Consider the following 23,113-nt stretch of genomic DNA (forward strand, 5'->3'; position numbering starts at 1 on the left):
ATTCATCCCCCATAGTAATTCATCCCCCATATAGTAATTCATCCCCCATAGTAATTAATCCCCCATATAGTAATTCATCCCCCATAGTAATTCATCCCCCATAGTAATTAATCCCCCATATAGTAATTCATCCCCCATAGTAATTCATCCCCCATATAGTAATTCATCCCCCATAGTAATTAATCCCCCATAGTAATTCATCCCCCATATAGTAATTCATCCCCCATAGTAATTCATCCCCCATAGTAATTCACCCCCCATATAGTAATTCATCCCCCCTATAGTAATTCATCCCCCATATAGTAATTCATCCCCCATATAGTAATTCATCCCCCATAGTAATTCATCCCCCTTATAGTAATTAATCCCCCATATAGTAATTCATCCCCCATAGTAATTCATCCCCCATATAGTAATTAATCCCCCATAGTAATTCATCCCCCATAGTAATTCATCCCCCGTATAGTAATTCATCCCCCATATAGTAATTCATCCCCCATAGTAATTCATCCCCCATAGTAATTCATCCCCCATATAGTAATTCATCCCCCATAGTAATTCATCCCCCATATAGTAATTCATCCCCCATATAGTAATTCATCCCCCATAGTAATTCATCCCCCCTATAGTAATTAATCCCCCATATAGTAATTCATCCCTCATAGTAATTCATCCCCAATATAGTAATTCATCCCCCATAGTAATTCATCCCCCATATTAATTCATCCCCCATATTAAGTCCCCAAGCCCCCCCTGTGTCAATTCACTTACCTTTGCTCCGCGCGTTCCTCTCGGCGTTCCGGTGTAGCATGAAAATCTGTCTCCTATGAGGATCTGTCCCCCTCGACGTATCTGCGCATGTGCCAGTTTCAGGCATTAGCAGCCGATCGGCGATCTCCGGCACATGCGCAGATACGTTGAGGGGGACAGATCATCCTGACAGTATCACGCTCCGTGGGCCGGATTAAAAGGTCCGCCGGGCCGTAGTTTGCCCATTGCTGTTCTAATGATTGGTCTATTTGTGAGCCAAGGCCACATGTTACGGATGAAATTGCAATTTTTCCCACGGCACACCAGACAATATCTCACGGCACACTAGTGTGCCGCGGCACAGTGGTTGAAAAACGCTGCCCTAGACCATGGGTGTCAAACTGGCGGCCCTCCAGCTGTTATTATTATTATTATACAGGATTTATATAGCACCAACAGTTTGCTCAGCTGTTTCCAATATAACAGGAGACAATACAGCAACAATACAGTTCAATACAAGAGGGTTGGGAGGGCCCTGCTCCTTGGAGCTTACAATCTAAGAGGGAGGGGCTAGTGGTACAAAAGGTAGTAACTGTGGGGGATGGACTGGTAGGAGGAGTAGAAGATTCCATTATTAGCTGAGGGCAGGATAGGCTTCCCTGAAGAGATAGGTTTTCAGAGATTGCCTAACAGTGAGCAGAGTAGACAATAGTTTGATAAATTGGGCTAGAGAGTTCCAGAGGATGGGGGAAGCTCTGGAGAAGTCCCGGAGACGAGCAGGGGAAGAGGAGACAAGGAAGCTAGTTGCCAAACTACAAGTCCCATGCGGCATTTCAAGATTTTGTTTTTTTTTAAGTCCGTGAACGTGCGAAAAACAAAAAAATGTAAGTGAACAAAAAACGTGCTAGTGCAAAACCAACACAAAAAAGTGCACTTAGGGGCGTGCTTTGTCCACCCCCCGAAGGGGTAGGATCTCTACCCTGATCCCCCAGGGCACAAAGCTCCTGACAGGGATTAAGGTTCCCGTGTGGTCCTCCTAGCCAAAAGGCCTGGTGGACCCCTTTCCTTGTGGCTAGCCAAAGCCAGCCACCAAGAACTAGGTAAGGGGGCTCTCCCGAAGAGCAAACCCCCTAGGGACAGGGGAGGAAGGAACCAAAAGGCCACACATCCTCCCCCTAGACTTCAGGGTAGGCCCGAGGACCCACACCCTGAGAAAAGAGAACACACACATAAGTGAAAGTGAACAAACGTGGGAGAAAAAATAAGTTAAAAAAATAAAAAAGTGGCCGTGCAATTGTGCACTGGCTAGGCCCTGAGGCCTGTAGCATATAAATTGCCCTGGACTTAGCCAAAAGGCCTAGCCCTAAAAGTCACAGTGCAGAAAACGTGTTTTGGATCAGTGACCATGTGCACGTTTCACACTTGGGATCCCATCCCCATGTGCTACTAAGAGCACCCCTGAGGCGACCACTAAGGGGGCACTGTTCCGCGGACTCACTGCCTCCCCGGCCCCTGGCCAGACAAGGTAGATCCATTCAAACCAGGAGGAACTGGGCCCCTCTGGTTTTCCAGGGGGAATTACTCCTGGGCCCCAACTGCCTGTGGGCGCCTCGGTTTCTGTTCCAGCCTGTACTAACCATCAGGACCCCCATCCTACCAGCAGGGGTACTATACAACCAATCATCCCCGCAAGCAGGAATGATGGTGGAGCACCCCTACTGGACACTGATAAGAACAGATACTACACTTGATCTTAGCCAAAAGGCCGGAGGCATTTCAAGATTGACCGTTATGAGCATGACTCCCAAAGGCAGATGCATGATGGGACTTGTAGTTTCACAACAGCTGGAGGGCCGCCAGTTTGACACCCCTACCCTAGAGGGAGCAGATTCTCAACCCGTAACAGGCATCCCTTCTCTCTCTTACTAGTAGGCTAAATCAGCCTTTCTCAACCAGGGTGCCTTGAGGTTTCTTCAGGGATGCCTTGGCAAAATGTCTAAAAATTGCTCAAAACTTCTATACAAGCCAGCGGGTGGAGCAAGCCTGCCTTTTAGTTACACAAAGCCACAGGTTTTCATTGTGCACCATTACCACCTTCTAGCCGTTGGCGTCCTGGCAACCAATGGCATCACCAGTTGGTAAGGAGGATGTCAGCCGCCTGCACAGCATCCTTGTTTGACTCTCCCCTGACTCATCCTCAGTGATGGAGGAAAAACTGAGGGAGAAGAGAAACAATGGAATACTACTCTGTACCAGTGTGCAGAAGTGTATTTGCTTTGGAAGAAAAAATCACCTCTAATGTTGGGTGTCCTACATGTGTGGATGTTGCTGCGTTATATAAAACTATTAGAATGGTTTTTCGCATTTTAGAATGGGGCGCCTCAAGACTGCCCATAATTTTAAAGGGTGCCTCGGGACTGTCTATAATTGTAAAGGGTGCCTCGGGACTGTCTATAATTGTAAAGGGTGCCTCGGGACTGTCCATAATTGTAAAGGGTGCCTTGGGACTGCCCATAATTTTAAAGGGTGCCTCGGGACTGTCCATAATTTTAAAGGGTGCCTCGGGACTGTCCATAATTGTAAAGGGTGCCTCGGGACTGCCCATAATTGTAACGGGTGCCTCGGGACTGTCCATAATTGTAAAGGGTGCCTTGGGACTGCCCATAATTTTAAAGGGTGCCTTGGCTGAAAAAAGGTTGAGAAACACTGGGCTAGATCATGATATTCTTGATATTTCTGAAAATAAATTGAGAAAAACACGCAGAAGCTGGTGTTCTGATAAAAGGGACCACAGATTGACAAACACATCAAACTTTGCAGTTGCCATGGAAGCAATGAAATGACAAAAATTGATAACATAAACCTGTCTAATTAGTTTAAAGCTTTGAGAAGCCAACATCACCGAAGGAAGATGACTGCTGTTCATCCTGGGGGATCCGGGAGGTGCGACGCTGATTAATTCCAATTCTAGCCGGGAACAGCGGGAGAAAACGTATCGGTAAACAGGAAACAACACCCGCTTATAATGGAGGGGAGGAAAGGTGTTCGGTGGGTGTCATGCAAGCGTCTGATGAATGAAAGTGGAGGAGAAGGGCACAAGTGAAAAGGCCACATCCAACAAGACAGAACACTTTAATGCCCGATTAGACAGCAGAGGAGGATAACTGTACATATTAGAAAACCAGCAATTACAGAGAGGGATGGGAACATGGATTTATAGTGGAAAGATATTTTTGTTAAATGCTTAGCTGTAAAGAACGTAATGTGTTCTCACAAGACAAATATATCTTTACTTACAGCATACGTGTGCTTACAAAGCATCCTTGTGACGGGAGTCCATTTGGGTGGGGGGCCCATTGAACACAGCTCACTTTGGAGGGGTGGGGAGACCTCTGCCTCAGCTCCCCATATCCCTCTTATGTGTAAGTCACCCTGTGCTGTTAGGGGTACAGGGTGATCTGTCCTAATATTGTGTAGACCTGTCTAGGAGATAGGTGGGGTGGGGGTTTTGGATTGCTTGGTGTTGTGTGGCTGCATCCCATTGTTCTATTGTTTATCTGGTTTGGGAGCAAACTATTAAGGGATGTATGTGTTTATGTGTATTAGCTTAGTGGGGGGGGGGGGAGTCTCCAGCAGCCCTCCCTCCTGATAGGACTGTCTGCTGGAGTTTGAATAACTGTGTATATCTTGTTACTAAATGTAGATTGCCCCGCCCTGTGTCAGGGGATTATCCCCTGAGTGTTGTATCTGTGTTCAGGGTCCGGGGAGACTGGATATAGTGAATGCAGAGTCCTGGGAGACTGGATATAGTGAATGCAGGGTCCTGGGAGACCAGATATAGTGAATGCAGGGTCCAGGGAGACAGGATATAGTGAATGCAGGGTCCTGGGAGACCAGATATAGTGAATGCAGGGTCCGGGAGACCAGATATAGTGAATGCAGGGTCTGGGGAGACCGGATATAGTGAATACAGGGTCCGGGGAGACCGGATATAGTGAATGCAGGGTCTGGGGAGACCTGATATAATGAATATAGGGTCCTGGGAGACTAGATATAGTGAATGCAGGTTCCTGGGAGACCAGATATAGTGAATGCAGGGTCTGGGGAGACTAGCTATAGTGAATGCAGGGTCCTGAGAGACCGGATATAGTGAATGCAGGGTCCGGGGAGACCAGATATAATGAATGCAGGGTCCGGGGAGACCAAATATAGTGAAATCAGGGTCCGAGGACATCGGATATAGTGAATGCAGGGTCCAGGGAGACCAGATATAGTGAATGCAGGGTCCTGGGAGACCGTATATAGTGAACGCAGGGTCCGGGGAGACCAGATATAGTGAATGCAGGGTCCGGGGAGACCGGATGTAGTGAATGCAGGGTCCGGGGAGACCATATATAGTGAATGCAGGGTCCTGGGAGACCGGATATAGTGAATACAGGGTCCTGGGAGACCATATATAGTGAATGCAGGGTCCTGGGAGACCAGATATAGTGAATGCGGAGTCCTAGGTTTAGTAACACTTTAAGACAGGCAGATACTATTGTGTTGGCTCTTTTGTTAGCCCACATTGCTCTGAGAATCCTTTATGTATTAACTGTTTCTTTGTAAAGCACAGATGGTATGCTTCTAGTACAAACAAATGTAAAACATCCATTTAAAACCATATAAACTAAAGACAGTCTATACAAAAAGAGAATGAAAAGGGTCCTCAAACCATTACAGTTTGTCATATACTGTATACACAGGTTGTTGTAAAGGTTAATGGCGTTTTTCAATCCTCATAGGATTATTTCAGCATTCAGGTAAACGATTATTTTTGTTGCAACCACAACTAACAGCTTTAAATAGAACTGAATGGCTCAGGTTTGGCGCCTAAATAAGATATTTTTGGTGTCGGGGACACACAGCAAGCAAGGTCAGAGGAGTAGACTCAGCATCTCCAGCTGGTCTCCTTCATGATATAAGATCAATGTGCTAAAGGAGGCCAACACATGAGGGTGTGCTCAGACGTGTCCTCTCAGACATGGATGCCTATGTCCAACAACGGGGCCAAAAACCATCAACAAGCCTATATAGTGGTACAGAAAGTAATGAGGATGTGGAAAACACAATGACCCATAGCAAGCATTCATAAATCGACTTTTTATTGAAGTGAATAGAAAACAGAAAAGTAGAATGACAGCAGAAAACCCACACACACCCTATATATATAAATATATATATATATATATATATATATATATATATATATATATATATATATATATAATTTTTTTTTTTAATCCTTACAATAGTAATGAATTTAAATGAATCCAAAATAATACCCACTTATTTATCGCAAAGTGCAAACACTACAATTACACCTGAATACTGAGGTTTTAGTTTAGAAAAAACAACCCATACATTAACATCATTTGTCTTAAAACAAAAACACAACAACAGAGCTTCCACCAGCCAAGGGGGCAAAGTTCCACTGACCACCAGCAGAAGGGGGCAAAGGTCCACTGACCACCAGCACAAGGAGGCAAAAGTCCACTGATCACCAGCACAAGGGGGCAAAGGTCCACTGACCTCCAGCACAAGGGGGGAAAGTTCCACTGACCACCAGCAAAAGTGGGCAAAGGTACACTGACCACCAGCACAAGGGGGGGGAAAGTTCCACTGACCACCAGCACAAGGGGGAAAAGTCCCACTGATCACCAGCACAAGGGGGCAAATTTCCACTGACCACCAGCACAAGGTGCAAAGTTCCACTGATCACCAGCACAAGGGGGCAAAGTTCTACTGACCTCCAGCACAAGGGGGCAAAGTTCCACTGACCACCAGCACAAGGGGGCAAAGTTCTACTGATCACCAGCACAAGGGTGCAAAGTTCCATTGACCACCATCACAAGGGCGCAAAGTTCCACTGACCACCAACACAGGGGTGCAAAGTTCCACTGATCACCAGCACAAGGGGGCAAAGGTCCACTAACCACCAGCACAAGGTGGCAAAGTTCTACTGGCCACAAGCACAAGTGGGTAAAGTTCCACTGACCACCAGCACAAGGGGGCAAAGTTCCACTGACCACCAGAACAAGGGGGCAAAGTTCCACTGACCACCAGCACAAGGGGGCAAAGTTCCACTGACCACCAGCACAAGGGGGCAAAGTGATCACCAGCAAATGCTAAAATTTTGTGTTAATAAAAATGAATCTATTAAAACTCACAGCCAGTCCAATATATATATATATCCTTGGCAGTGCACTGACCGGCCATGCGAAAGCTCGGACAAGTCGTGGCTAATGAGTCGTGGCTCGTGACATCATCGCCTGGTGCCACTACTCCTATCCAAGCGAGTGCATGGCCCCTATGTGCGCTATTATCCGATGCTCAGCTGCTCGCGTGCCAACAGAGAGGGCTCTGAGTGCCCGCTGCGGCACGCGTGCCATAGGTTCGCCACCACTGGTCTAGGGGTTTCTGACCATTACAATCAGTAAACAGATTTGGAGAATATTCACTCTGCAATACTAATAAATAGCAGCTTTTCCTGGGACCGAACCTCAATCCTGGAGACTTCCTCTGGTTATCAGACAGAATTGGCAGCTGTGGCTTACTTTAAGCTCTCCCACTCACAACAGACAATAAACACTAAAGACGTCCCCAAGAATAGTGATTATAGTAAGATGGAAGCCAGCCCAGGCATGTAGTCCATAGACACGATTCAGAAGAAATGGAAGTTAATCCGTTCTATAAGCCACACTATGACAACCCTGCATCCCGCGGTCTATGTAATATCTGTCTAACCACTTCATGTCCGGACACTTTCACCCCCTTCCTGCCCAGGCCAATTTTCAGCTTTCAGCGCTGTCACACTTTGAATGACAATTGTACGGTCATGCAACACTGTACCCATATGAATTTTTTAGCATTTTTTTAAGACAGATAAAACTTTATTTTGGTGGTGTTTATTCACAACTGGGAATTTTATTTTTCTTGCTATATAAATGAAAAAGTCCAAAAATTTTGAAAAAAAGTGTTTTTCTTATAAAATTTTGCAAATATATAATCTTTCTTCATAAATCTTGGCCAAAATGTATTGTTATCTTTTTAGTAAAAAAAATAACCCAAATTAGTTTATAACCAAAAATTATAATTTTTTAAAAATCATTTTTATACATTTTTATTTTATTTTTTAATATTATTATTTATGTTTCTTTTTTTAAACATACCATCACCCTACAGTACAGTGTCACCATAGTGGTATGGGTTTTGAGGGGAACCCCCACGCCAAAATCTATAAAAAATGGCATGGGGGTCTCCCCCAAGATCCATACCAGACCCTTATCCGAGCATGCAGGAAAGGGGGGGACAAGCTAGGGCCCCCCCTCCTGAACCATACCAGGCCACATGCCCTCAACATGGGGGGGTGCTTTCGGGGGGTTCCCCCCAAAGCACCTTGTCCCCATGTTGATGGGGACAAGGGCCTCTTGCTCACAATCCTGGCCTGTGGTTGTGGGGGCCTGCACCATATTGGAATATGGAAGCCCCCTTTAGCAAGCGGGCCCCCCAAGATCCATACCAGACCCTTATCCGAGCATGCAGGAAAGGGGGGGGACTAGGGCCCCCCCCCCTCCTGAACCATACCAGGCCACATGCCCTCAACATGGGGGGGGTGCTTTCGGGGGGGTTCCCCCCAAAGCACCTTGTCCCCATGTTGATGGGGACAAGGGCCTCTTGCTCACAATCCTGGCCTGTGGTTGTGGGGGCCGGCACCATATTGGAATATGGAAGCCCCCTTTAGCAAGCGGGCCCCCAGATCTTGCCCCCCCTTTTTTAAAAATTTGGCATGGGGTTCCCCTCAAAATCCATCAGACCCGAAGAACTTGGTATGGTTGGAGGGGGGGACCCCACTCCGTTTTGTAAATTATTTTTTTAATGGCCAGCAATTCTTTCTTTTACATTCAGCTGTCAATAGGGAACCTTGCTGACAGCTGAAACATTAACACGTGGTTTTCACTACTAAAATACCGCAAGAATTGATAAAATAACTCATGCAGTATTTTAGTAGCATTTTTTGGTGCATTAAAACGTTTTTTTTTTAAATGCTGAGCGGTATCCTACCACATACTCAGATGCAGTAAGATACCGCTTAGTAAATTATGCCCAGTGAGCCTCTCACCGGCCCCTCTACTGACCCCGGGCCCTTGGGCTCTACATACCCCTACTGAGTCAGAGATATAGTTCTGCAATAAGCAAAATTCAAGCTCCCTGCTGAATGGAGAGTTCTAGTTCTGAATCTGCACTGGAGTGTGTCAGACCTCTGCAGAGGGACCTCTGCTTCCACACAAACATCAATGGTCTTTTTCAGCAAAATCCCAGCAAGGGGCAGACTTTTCTCTTTTACTCAGGCTTTGACCATTTTCTAGAGGAAACCAGAGACTTTGCATACATTTTATTCTAATGCACCTGGAATGCATGTGAATATAATATTAGCTGATTTAAACTAAAATTAAGCATGACTTTAAAGGGACACTCTAGTCAAGAAATGAAAATATTTTCAGTCATTGATGATGACCCACCTATGTCATTCTTTTGTTATAATGTGCATGTATGTAAAATAATCTTTATGTGTTCACAGGTTATTTTACATACATGCACATTTTAAACTATCATCACTTTCTACTCTATGATCTAATATGATCTACTTTCTTCAACTTTATTTAGAGGGTGTGTTTTTTTGGGGGGTGTATTTAACTTTTTTGTTTAATTTAGGACCCAATCACACTTTAGTGCTTCATTATGGAGCATTAAGAAATATGTCATGCCTTAACCCGCAGTGCTTTAAGGCAGCCCATTCAAATGCACAGGCTACCAATGCATTACAACGCAGCCAAAAATAGATATGACCTGTTTTTTTCAAGGGAGAGCACCACAATGCATGGCATAAGCAATTTGGGGGGGCTGCAGTGAGGGTGCAATGCCAGCTATTGTACTACTGGGTTGGAATGCTGCTCAAAGTGGGTGTATTTGAATATTTGTGTATTGGCACATTAAGGGCCCAGCCCTGGGAAACTTGAAAATGATCCCTTATGCTCAGGTTGGGCCTACGCTGTAAGAGTTCATTTTTGATTTAGGTCTATGGGACTTGTTATAGCAGATTAACTTTCCTGTTTGTGCTGCTAGTGTCTTCTCCCCTACGCTCCAGCAGTTTAAGGTCCCGATGCCATCAAGACCAAAGCAGGGACCATAGCCTTGCACTGGACTTGAAGATGCAAAGGAAAAACCCACCAGTGGAGCATGCGGGAGCACAATCTGCCGTAGCAGAGGATCAGGTAAGTAAAAGTGCTTCTCCTCTCCCCTAAACTAAATAAGCTGCTAACCCTTGCAGTGTAGGCACAGCCCCACCATGAGGGATCATTTTGGGATTTCCCATAGTTTGGCTTTATATCATTTACTTAACCTTTTTTATGCTGTTTTTTTTCTGTGAAAAGTAACAGAAAATAATGAGGATAATATGGACCTGATTTTTGGCTTCAGTAACCCTCAGAATCATTTAAAGCCCAGAACACGTTTAGAAACCACCAAAGACCACCTTCATTTTGTCATTCCTATGTTGACTTCAATGTGTTTTCCTAAAATTGAAAAGGTTTACAGAAATCTCCCAATTTTTGCCAAACTTGTGGGGAAATAAAAAATTCTCAGTTTTATTATCCAGCATATTTGCACAGCAAAAGTATCTATTTTGAGCGGAGTGATTCTTTAACGATAACACGCGGCATACTATGAGTATGTGTTACAAACTCATTATATGTGTGAAGAACATGCCGATGAGTCATATTAATGAGTGTTTTTCTGACTGCTATTATTACTGTGCAGATTGTGAAGATGTAATAAGATTTGACTTCTGTTATCAGAAGGATGGTAGGGAGGAGATGAATTAACACTGGGAATGGAGGAATGGGTATTGATGAAGATAGACAAGTCTGTTATATCCCTGAGGCCACTGGCAAGCTCTTAGAGGAGCATAAATTGACATTCTTGGCAAAAACTGAGCCCAATAGGAGCACAGATTGTGATAATAGGGTAAGGATTGGACCAATCAGGACCTAGATCTAGATCTGCTGTGCATGACAATGGGTCTTCTTGCTGAACTACCTGAGTTGCTGGACAGTGCCCTGCCTTGGGCAAGCTTACCTTCTTGTCTGGTCTCTGGTGAACCTTGGATCTCCTTGCTCCTCGGACATCCTATTTAAGACATGCCTTTGCACTTCATATTTGCCAGTTTCTTGTTCTTTTCTCCAGGCCGATTTTTTGTTTCATACATTCCTGCTGTCATTTGCATCTTCATTACCACTAATTACCAACCTTTGGCTTCTTCCTCAGCTACACTTCTGCTTGATCCCAAACTGAAACTATTCGTCATCAACCTTTGGCTTGTTCCTCCACTATGGTTCCACTTGATCCCAACCCGCAACTATTTGTTACTGACCTTTGGCTTGCTTCTCGACTATGGTTCCACTTGATCCCAACCTGCAACCACTTGTTACCAACCCCTGGCTTGTTACAGACTATGCTTCTGCTTGATCACTATCTGCTAAATCTGTTACTGCACCCCAGTTTGCTCACCTCCTGGTGGGGTGATTCTGGGAACCCTGGCACTAGCAAATAGCAAAATCCATCTCCACCATCAGGAGCTCTAATGAAGACCGGTTAGTGCTTAGATCCTGCATCTTGGGTGAGCCGGCCTCACCCGTCAGATGAATCTGCTTCTGTATTAATCTTGCTGATTTCTGTGCGGACCTTTCCACTGCTATAGCCACTGGCCTCCACTGTTCGTGGTTCCTTCCTATAGGAAAGAGGGATCATGGGGCCCCTGTGTCCTTGCCCAAACTCAAAAAAGCCTATGAAAAAGGTACCAGGGGCATCTCATGGGGCCCCCTGCTGACCCTGGGCCCTCGGACAGTGCCCGAGTTTCCAAATCGTCAGTCCGCCCCTGGGTAAAAGTGTCCGGACTGGAAGTGGTTAAGTGCAATGGGTTAGGTGTCCTCAAACGTTTGCCCATATAGTGAATAGTAAGGATGCAACACCTGGAGCCACCAATGGCAAACCCAACTGTGGCTACGGGCTAATAAATCCACACAGGTATGTGCAGGCATGTACCAATAATATTGAGTTAATAAGTCATTAAGGTAATAATAAGCCTCAAGCCGAGTGTTGATGGGTTGCTATGTCCTACAGCTCCCTGAGCCTTGTTTTCCACCTTATTAAACAAAGGGCCATAATTGCTTTGCTGACATCAGAGGAAAGCCACTGAAGCGTTACCCTTCCACCGCTTAACGGTAGTCGCTACAGACAACTTCTGCCAATATAATGACTTTGTCCTGCTAATTAACGCTGCTAGGATTCCCTAGTGTAGGACTGCAGAACACATGGCAAAAAAAAAAAAAAAATCTGTCTCATAAAATCTCCTTATTTGTGCAGCCCCCCGAAAATGACAAGTATGTCAATAGCGACAAGCCTATGATCGCAGGAGCAGGCAGCAATCATACCGCAGTCCTAATCAGCGTACAGCCTGACACTGCTGAGACATAGCCTTCTATTAAGCAAATATCAAATTAAACCCAGATGCCTGTCTCCTGGGGTAGACAGAGGGGGGGGAGCAGGCACTCACAGAGGATAAATAGACGTTTTATTTTTTATGTGCTATGGGAACAAAATGTTGATTTATGAAGATGCATGAAAAATGCTCATTCATTCTGACACAGGAAAATATTCAGGTTGAAAGGCAGACAGTGACGGAGAGATCTCGGGAAGGGACAGCGGATTTTTTTTTTCTTTTTCCAAAAAAGGGGATAACGACGCAAGGAATGCGCTATTTTTGGAGCTCGTTGTCTGAGGTCTGCAGCCATCGATGAGCGACGACCAGATTGTTAAACATGATATCGTTTGTCAGGCTGAACAAGGTGCTATGTGTACATGTTGGCATATCAAATATGTTCTAGCCATGGAATTTTATTTCTGCACGTTAATTAAAGGCAAACTCTGCCCAAATAACATTTAGTTTTGCTAAAGCACTGTGTGTCATAATTGGTAATTTCTTACTGTCATCCAATTTTTTTTCATCCAATGTTGCATCTCAGTGCTGCTGATCTCCTGAAACCTTTTTGCAGCCACTTCCTGCCTACCTGGACTCCATGGCATTTGTCAGGGTGAGTTTTCTGATGGTGACAACTGTGGTTCAGTGGCACAACTGCTTATAGTCTCCACTGGCAGGGTGACAATGTAGGGGCACAGTTGGGAGACAGGGTAAGAGCGTTGTCACCCTGTAGCAGGAAGTGCCCGAGATGGGCCTTCATGGCAGGATCGCCAGTGTTATTTTAATGGAAGCTGCAGAGGTAGAAATGTTGAAAATCACATTAAAAATCACATCAATTTAGGCCTCTTTCACAAGGGCAAACAGATCGGGTGTGCTTGTCTGTTTTTTAGGTGGACCCGATCGTACCATCCATTGCCCTCTATGGACCGGCGGATATTATTATTATTCAGGATTTATATAGCGCCAACAGTTTGCTCAGCGCTTTACAATATAAAGGGAGACAATACAGCAACAATCAGGGGCGGACTGACCATTTGGAAACTCGGGCACTGCCCGAGGGCCCGGGGTCAGTAGGGGGCCCCATGAGATGCCCCTGGTACCTTTTTCATAGGATTTTTTGAGTTTGGGCAAGGACACAGGGGCCCCATGATCCCCTATTGCCCGGGGGCCCCATGAGTTGTCAGTCCGCCCCTGGCAACAATACAGTTCAATACAAGAGGGTTAGGAGGGCTCCGCTCCTCGGAGCTTACAATCTAGGAGGGAGGGGCTAGTGGTACAAAAGGTAGTTGACACGGTAGCAGCAGTAGGACCTCAGTGGCCACTCAGCTCCAGAGTGTGCACAACAGCATAAAGTACCACAACCATATGTTCACATTCCTGTTCAGTACAGGGCTCTGTTAATGTCATGCACACTCAGGAGTCCACAGACTCCGTGAGGTCAGACAGTTGACACGCCTGCATCTAATCCGATCAGACAGACGAGGATCCATTCACCATCTGTCTAGCCAATCGGATGATAGTTGAATGTAAATGGACAGATGGTCCCATAGAGGAAGGCGGGCTGTGTACGTGTCCTCTCTGCATAAGCGGAGCGGACATGGATCTGTCATTCTCCTGCACAGCAGGGATCAGTGGATAGATCCTGCGCTGAGCAGGCAGATTCGCTGGCGAGTCTTCCCGTGTGATAGAGGCCTTATAGGGAATTTTAGTGATTGGGTTTATGTATACTATAATCCAGGGGCGGACTGACAACTCATGGGGCCCCCGGGCAATGGGGGATCACGGGGCCCCTGTGTCCTTGCCCAAACCCAAAAAAGCCTATGAAAAAGGTACCAGGGGCATCTCATGGGGCCCCCTACTGACCCCGGGCCCTCGGGCAGTGCCTGAGTTTCCAAATGGTCAGTCCACCCCTGCTATAATCTCTGGAACATGTAGTACAACACCCAGCATGTCAGTACAAGTGGGGCTACATGATATATTTTAATTGTAGGTGGAACCTTGTGGGCTGAACCATCTGGCCTCTTAACTCTCTTAATTAAGGTAAACCTATCAAGAGGACAAATATGGTCAGAAGCTTTGCTGACCTCCTTCTGGAAAATGATAGTTTCCTGGCTGTTAAAATCCCACCCACTGGCTTCAGTGGGTCAGAAACGTCAGAAGTAGGGATGCACCAAAATTTCGGTGGTCGAAAACACCCCTTTCAGTCGTCGGCCGATATAAAAACAAGCACCGATACAGGTGCCAAAAAAACCTCGCCCCCCCTCCAACGGCCACCACTCGGTAGTTCTCAGACTTACCTAAGAAACCATCGAACGATCCGGGCGCTAGTTATAGAGATGAGTGAAGGAAAGATGGCCTCCACTCATCTCTATGCCCTTGGAGGACCAGTGCGATGTCACTTCCAGTTCCGGCCATTTGTTTTTCTTTTTTAAAGCACTAGATCAATACTTTTTTTGATTCAGTGCTTTACATTGCAGAGGAGAGATGTGGGGTCTTATTGACCCCATATCTCTCCATAAAGAGGACTTATCACTAATTATTTCTATCACAAGGGCAGGGGCAGACTGACCATTTGGATACTTGGGCACTGCCTGAGGGCCCAGGGTCAGTAGGGGGCCCCATGGGATGCCCCTGGTACCTTTTTCATAGGCTTTTTTGAGTTTGGGCAAGGACACAGGGGCCCCATGATCCCCTATTGCCGGGGGCCCCATGAGTTGTCAGTCCGCCTCTACAAGGGATACATGCATTTCTTGGGATAAGTATAAAAGTGAATACAAATTTTTTTAAAGGGACAGTGATAAAAAAAATGAAATAAATTAAAAAAAAGTTTAAAGTGCCCCCGTCCCCCTTGTGCTCACAAGTAGTGGTGAACGCATACGTAGGCCATGCCCATATATGTAAATGGTGTTCAAACCACACAAGTGAGGTATCGCCACGAACGTCAGAGCAAGAGCAATAATCCTCACACTAGACTTCTTCTGTAACTTTACACTGTTAACCTGTAGACATTTTTAAAGCATCACCCATGAAGATTTTTAAGTACTGCAGTTTCACGCCGTTCCACGAGCATGCACAATTTTAAAGCGTGACATGTTGGGTATCTATTTACTCGCCGTAACATCCTCTGTCATATTTTACCAAAAAATTGGGTATATATTTTTTTTTTCATCAAAATGTATTTTTTTCCCAAAAATATATATTCATTTTTAAAAACTGCGCATTTCGGTTTCAGTTTTCGGCCAAGTGCATTTTGAATTTTCGTCACCAGAATTTTCATTTCGGTGCACCACTAGTCAGAAGTCTATCTTTCATAGGATCAGTGGCATAAAGGGGTCTATGTATAAAATGTTTGTTGTTCGGATGTGAAAACATTCACACGTTTAGAACAAAGCTTACTGTATTTCACTAGGTTTTGAAGTCAGGATCAGGATAAATCATTAAGTCTACTCCTTTAGAAAAAATCCATATCAGCAGATCCTGTAATTATGTCTCCGTGGATTTAAGCTTTATTCCAGGCAGTTGCCGAAAAACACTGGTTAATTCAGTTATGTACTCATTAAAAAAATATAAATAAAAAATAATAAAAAATAAATAAATAAATGTATTTTGAATACAACTAGAATTTAACCAAGTAATAGCTTCCTATAATCCTCAGCGTAACAAAACTCAGACTGGGAGAGGGAGGAGCTAATCACGTGCACTGCGTTATAAGGATAAAGATGACAAAGAGAGCAGAAGGATGAGCTCATTAGTCTGCCCTGCTGCTCCTTCACTCTCCAGTCACAACAACAGAGATCGGGGTGACCTATCTGTGTTGCTGAATTTCACTACCAAAAAGTCATGTTGTAAATATCCAGATTGGAAAGGCAGAATTACAATACTGATTGGTATGGCTGCTAAATATACATATTTCAAATGTGTACAGTATCTGTATTGTATATTGCATGCAGACTTATTCTGTGAAAATTAACTAGCAATTCCTCATTTTTTTGAGGGATTTTATACATATAAAATGTATAAAGCTTTAGCTGACAACAAAATGGGGCAATATTGAACATTCTCAAGGTATTTTGTCTTCTGATCCCAATGTCCTTAGGTTATATTAGAATGTCATTTTCTCTTCTGGTCAAATGTTCTTAGGCTATGGTGGAAAGGTATTTTCTCTTCTGGTTGAAAGGTCTTAAGCTACTGTTTAAGGCTACTCTGGTTGAATCTATTTAAGCTATTGTTTTAGGCTACTTTCTCTCCTGGTTGAGCGTTCTAAGACTAATGTTTTAGGCTGTTTTGGTTGAATGTTTTTAGTCTATAGTTGTAGGCTATTTTCTCTTCTGGTTGAATGTTCTAAGATCAATGTTTAGGCTATTTTTGGTCAAATGTGTTTAGGCTACTGTTTTAGGCTATTTTCTGTTCTGGTTGATTATTCTTAGTCTATTGCTTTAGGTATACTTCCCAACTGTCCCTCATTGGAAGGGATTGTCCTTTTTCAGAAACCAAAGTCCTCTGTTTATTTTTCCTTCTCAGTTGTCTCTCATTTCAACTCATTCACTCCCTCATTATATCATGACTTCACTACTGTAACTCCCTCCTCACCAGCTTACCTCACCACAGGCTATCCCCGCTTCAGTCTATCTTGAATGCTGTGGCCAGACTCATCCACCTTACTAACCGCTCCGCATCTGCCACCCCTCTCTGCCAATCCCTCCACTGGCTTCCGATTGCCCAACGGATAAAATTCAAAATGCTAACATTGACTTATAAAGCTGTTCATAATACTGCCAAAAACTACATCACCGATCTGGTATCCAAATACCACCCAAAACGTACTCTCCGCTCCTCACAAGACATCCTACTCTCTAGTTCCCTGGTCTCCTCCTCCCATGCCCATCTCCAGGACTTATCCAGGGCTTCCCCCATTCTCTGGAACTCCCTACCCCAATCCATCAGACCGTCACCTACTCTCCTCACCTTTAGGCGCACTATGAAAACCTGTCTCTTCAGGGAAGCCTACGCCGCCCTCAGCTAATTACTGAACTCCTCCACTCTTCCTACCACTCCATCCCCCACAGCTATTTCCTCCTGTACCACCATCCCCTCCCTCCTAGATTGTAAGCTCCAAGGAGCAGGGCCCTCGAACCCCTCGTGTATTGTATTGTTACTGTACTGTCTCATGTACTGTCTCCCTTTATAATGTACAGCGCTGAGCAAACTGTTGGCGCTATATAAATACTATATAATAATAATAATAATTTTGGACAGATGTGTAGGCCTTTATAATAAAGGCAATATTTAAGGAGATTGTAGGCAGGCTGCCTACTTTAGTTAGTGAGCAGTGGTTGACCGAAGCCAGGGAAAGGGGTTAAACTGTTCTGTCCTTTTTCCTGGGCTTTTGGGACCAAGCCTACCCATCCTGTGCTACTAATGTAAGGGGGGAAGGCCGGGTACCAGAGTCCTCTCTCACACTTTCACTTTCATTTTGCTCTTGGGATCCGGACAGTGTTCGTGTGCCAGAACGGTGCCTTGACCTGGATCATTGTATGGTGCTGGGTTGGGGATACTGTGACGCTTTGTGGAAGGGGACCGCTAGGTCCTGTAGTCTGTCTGAAGATGCTGACCATTTTGAAGAACTGCCAAATATGGATAAACACCTGTGTTGGACTATCTCCTGTTCAGGTATGCCTGGGCAGCCACAAATCAGAAAAATAAGTTAGGGTTGGGAAGTGTTGGAACTGTGTTGCACTTTATCATGTTTTGCCATTGAATTCTCAGTAAAGCAGTGAAAGGTTTTCTAAGCCTGGTCTGAAGTTACTAAAGGAGTGCATGAAAGTCAAATTGACAGTTAAACTCATTTGGGTCAGTTAAGGCACATACAGGGTATGAAGCAGTCACAAGAGGTTAACTTGACATGGAGTAGATGGAGTAAGCAACTGCCACAGGTAACCAAGAAGTGGTGTAATGTGACTAGCAGCCCATTATGAAGCTTGGTACCAGGGTCATGTGAGGTATCCTCTGGTAGTGAGGGTACCCCATGTGCAGGGAAGTAACACTTCCTGGCGTAGTCCAATAACCTGGTGGGCTTACAGTTATGTACATGGCAGGTGAGGGCCATCTGCCCCACCCAGAGCACAGCCCCACAACTTTCTTCAGTCCCACCCCTCCCCCCAAAAAAAATTAAAAGTCAGCAGGTACATACACTATAGCTGCTAACTTTTAATAAAAGGATACATACTTGTCCCGGGATCCAGTGTTGTCCTCACCCAGGCCGGTTCTTCGCCAGTCTTCTGGTCCCCAGAGCCGCCATGCTAACTGTGGGAAGCTGGCTGTGATTCAAAGCAGCTTCACAGCTAGCTCCCCTGTGACATGTCCCAAGAGGCTGTGGGTAGGGAAGGGAGATCCATACGGAATTGGGAGTGGGTACATGTCAAAACCAGGTACCCACTCCCCAAAAAAAGTGTCCAAAAGTTGAAGAGGAGGGGAGGGGGAGGCAGAAATTCCCTTTAGGGGTGAAGTTCCACTTTAACTACCAAAAGTGTTACACTACACTAAGCCTTTCACCAAAACCTTTTTATCACATTATTGTTTTTTAAAAAACAGTATAAAGGAAACATTGTGATAGATTGTGATCGGGTATAGACAATCATCTCTTGCTTATTAATTCTTCCTGAGCCATATACTTTTTCTACACACTTTGTGCCAAAGGGTGCCCCTCTTTCCCTTCTCAGAAAGTTAAGAGGTATGGCTTTAGGCCTTTTTTTTGGTTAAATGTATTTAGGGTATGTTTTTAGGTCTACTTTTGGTTGAATGCAGTGGCGTAACTAGAACCTTCGAGGACTTGGTGCAAGTGACTCCTGGCTGATTCCTTCCCTCTGACTTGCAAGTGTGACCTTTGTGACCCTGGTAGTTCCACCACTGGTGTCAGTAGTTTTTTTAATTTTTTTATTATTATTTATTACCTTTTTTATATATATTTTTACAATTTTTTAAGGCATCCTGTTAGGGGGCTTTGGTGAAACACTATACATAGTATACTATGCCTCAGTTTTGAACAAACATACGGATACGGATCACTGATTCTATTCATTAAGACAAAGAAGAGGCTGGTATTTACTGGCTCCTTACCCGCTCTACAGCCTCACAGCATCCCACGCAGGATGAGGGGGGCCAAGAGAGAGCACAGCCGGGCAGGAGAGCACACAGACCGCCAGCAGAATGAAGCTGGATAGGAGGAGAGCCGGGGACGCTGCATACAGAGGAACCGGTCTCCCCATGTTTCTTCTGCAGCCGCTGAATGCCTGGGGGAGGGAGAGGAGGAGAAGCAGGTATTCAGCGGCTGCAGAAGGAAAATGGAGAGATCGGTTCCTCTGTATGCAGCCGTCCCCACCGTTCCTACTATCCAGGTGTACAGGGGGGCTGCATGGGCCGCCTGAAGCAAGGGGCTGGGTTGCAATTGTGACCAGTGTAGGTACGCCCCTGCTTACATGTAGGCTAGTTTCGCTTCTGGTTGAATGTTCTTGGGCTATGTTCTCTGTGGATCAAATGTTCTTAGGGTTTTGGGGAATGTTACACCTTGCGAAAGACTAAATATCCAAAAATAACATTTTGCACATATTAAAAACATTCATAAGGGTAATATTCATTAAAATTTCATGAATGCTAATGCGCTCGCACAGAAAATGTTTCTAAATAGACACCTATGTGTTTCCTTGTTTTAAAGGTGTATACACAGATATATATTTAGATGCTCCAAAATGCTGGAAACTGGAACTTATCTGGTGCTTACATGGGAAACCTTTTTTGCAAACGTTCTACTCCAGTTTTTGCTGAAAAGTAAAGCTTCAAGTGCTGCCTTCAACCCCTACAATGTAGAAGGAGGACAGAAGTAATGAAGAGAGCTAAAAAAAATGACGCGCGCACACACACACACACACACGCACCAGCTGAGCGTTACCAAAAATTATCTTTGTCTTATGTTATTATAAGCCTTTTTTTTAGCCTAGTATATTTCTTAAGCTTATGCATTCAGGGACATGCTATTTATATGCTAATTATACATTGCATAGAGCAAGAAGTAATCTTTCCTATTTGTTCTCAAATAATTAACCAGCTCATTGGGAAAGGGGTGGATCAACAGTGATCTTCCATAGTAATTATAGGAAATTACATAGCTACACAGTTATATGCAGCGGGTCGAAGGCACTATATCATTGACCTGTACACCTCCAGTCAATATTCCATCAAAATATATATAGAGCACTTGGGCTGGTGACAATAGTAGCTCGGCTGAAAAGCTGATAGGCAAGTACTGGCCACGTGGAGTGGGCGTGAGCTCCTTTAGTAGGCTGTATACTGTCTGCAGTTATCAGAGTACATAAGGAGCACTTAGGGCTTGTCTACACTGGTTATACAAATTCAAAAGCTTTTCAAGTGATTTCAACATGGTTTGAACCAGGGGCGGACTGGCCATTTGGGAACTCGTGCACTGCCCGAGGGCCTGGGGTCAGTAGGGGGCCCTATTAGATGCCCCTGGTACCTTTTCATAGGCTTTTGTGATGTGGTTTGAGTGTGGGCGAGGACACAGGGGCCCCATGATCCCCTATTGCCCAGGGGCAATGAGTTGTCAGTCTGCCCCTGGTTTGAACATGTGTCACCAACCTTGGGCTTGGAATGTTGCAAAGCGTTACCATTCTTAAACCTTTCACTGTGCTTTTTTTTCTATCTGTACTTTGCCATAAATTTGCATTATCGTGGTGAAAAAATTGTGTGCAATCCGCCTTGTTTGCTTTCAGTGGATATCAGGGGCGGACTGACCATTTGGAAACTGGGGCACTGCCCGAGGGCCTGGGGTCAGTAGGGGGCCCCATGAGATGCCCCTGGTACATTTTTCATAGGCTTTTTTGAGTTTGGGCAAAGACACAGGGGCCCCATGATCCCCTATTGTCCAGGGGCCCCATGAGTTGTCAATCCGCCCCTGGTGGATATAAGCCCTTGGGCTTCTGACAATGGTAGCTCAACTGAAAATTCGGTAGGCCTGCTCTGGCCATGTAGAGTATGGATGTGGAACTTTAGTAGCCTGTATACCTCTAGTTGCTGTCCCATTGAAATATATGGAGCAGGTTGGTGACAATAGCAGTCCAGCTGAAAAGCCTATAGACGTGTTCTGGTGGAATGCATGTATCTTCAGTAGCTTGCACACCTCTAGTTAGTATTCTATTGGAATAGCCTGTTGACAATGGTAGCGTACATTAAAAGTTGATAGGCTTCTGCTGGCCAACTGATGCATGCAACGCTCCCTCCACCAGTAACTGAGAAGTCAGTTATTTTCTAATTGCCATAAATGAAACCATTCACATCACTTCAATCATGATTGTTGGCTCACGATGGCTTTTTCAAAAAACTAGAAAATGATGAGGGTTACTACAGCATCACAAGCAGAAATGGACATGATACACAAAGCACGAATGTGTTAATGTGCAGGCTTTTAAATACAGGACATAGGAACATATTTCTGTCCTAAACTTTGAACTGAAGTGTCCATGGTAACAAATAACTGATCACACTGCAAATACATAGCAACGCAAATAAAAATGCATTCATGTGCAATAAAAAGCACATGGCAGGAAAACATAAAAAAACGAATGTGAAAGGGCCTTTAAGGTTTCACACATTTATGTTATGTTAGGGTTTCCCTCAAAGTAGCTGTCTAGTTGTGGTCAAAAGCCTCGCTGCAACAGTTTAAACAACAATTCCTATTAAATAACTATATATGTCGGGAGGGAGTCTGCAATGACTTGGATCTATCTCAAGCTACAGTTTTCAGTACCCGATGGCCAGTACCTTCCTCTGGTTCCAGAAGGAGGTGGCCCAATATAATTCCAAAAGACATTGCATAAAAATGAGACCTAGAAAAACTGTAGGACTTTATATTGAATCTTTTTATCACTGGCAATGCATGTTATTTACAGGAACATAGATTATTCCAATCCAAGAACATGCAAGAATGCAGCCAAGAGGGGAGCTACAGACTTCTCTCCTGTCTACCAACTGGAAAATGCAATGACACTGATGCTTCCAAATGAAAGAATTCCAGGAATGGATAATTTATACAGAACATAGTGACATTAGACCAGCTTGAACCAGTGTAACTATGTATATACAGTGGGGATCGAAAGTTTGGGCACCCCAGCTAAAAATTTGTATTAATGTACATAAAGAAGCCAAGGAAAGATGGAAAAATCTCCAAAAGGCATCAAATTACAGATTAGACATTCTTATAATATGTCAACAAAAGTTAGATTTTATTTCCATCATTTACACTTTCAAAATAACAGAAAACAAAAAAATGGCGTCTGCAAAAGTTTGGGCACCCTGCAGAATTTATAGCATGCACTGCCCCCTTTGCCAAGCTGAGACCTGCCAGTGTCATGGATTGTTCTCAATCATCATCTGGGAAGACCAGGTTATGGCAATCTCAAAGGTTTTAAATGCCCAGACTCATCTGACCTTGCCCCAACAATCAGCACCATGGGTTCTTCTAAGCAGTTGTCTAGAAAACTGAAACTGAAAATAGTTGACGCTCACAAAGCTGGAGAAGGCTATAAGAAGATAGCAAAGCATTTTCAGATGTCAATATCCTCTGTTCGGAATGTAATTAAGAAATGGCAGTCATCAGGAACAGTGGAAGTTAAAGCAAGATCTGGAAGACCAAGAAAAATATCAGACATAACAGCTCGCAGGATTGTGAGAAAAATAATTCAAAACCCACGTTTGACTGCACGATCCCTCCAGAAA

At 44.5% G+C, this 23,113-nt stretch overlaps 1 protein-coding gene and 1 pseudogene across 2 annotated transcripts in view; both read right to left on the reverse strand.

Moving 5' to 3' along the window:
* The window catches only part of CHRM4 (cholinergic receptor muscarinic 4), a 116,679-nt gene that overhangs the window by 49,903 nt on the left and 43,663 nt on the right, over positions 1 to 23,113 (reverse strand). The window lies entirely within an intron of this gene.
* On the reverse strand, positions 2,411 to 2,526 carry LOC149456689 (U2 spliceosomal RNA; annotated as a pseudogene).

This window comes from Staurois parvus, unplaced genomic scaffold (assembly GCF_062004578.1).
Source record: "Staurois parvus isolate SC_StPar_1 unplaced genomic scaffold, SC_StPar_1.0 ptg000350l, whole genome shotgun sequence".
NCBI classification, from domain to species: domain Eukaryota; kingdom Metazoa; phylum Chordata; class Amphibia; order Anura; family Ranidae; genus Staurois; species Staurois parvus.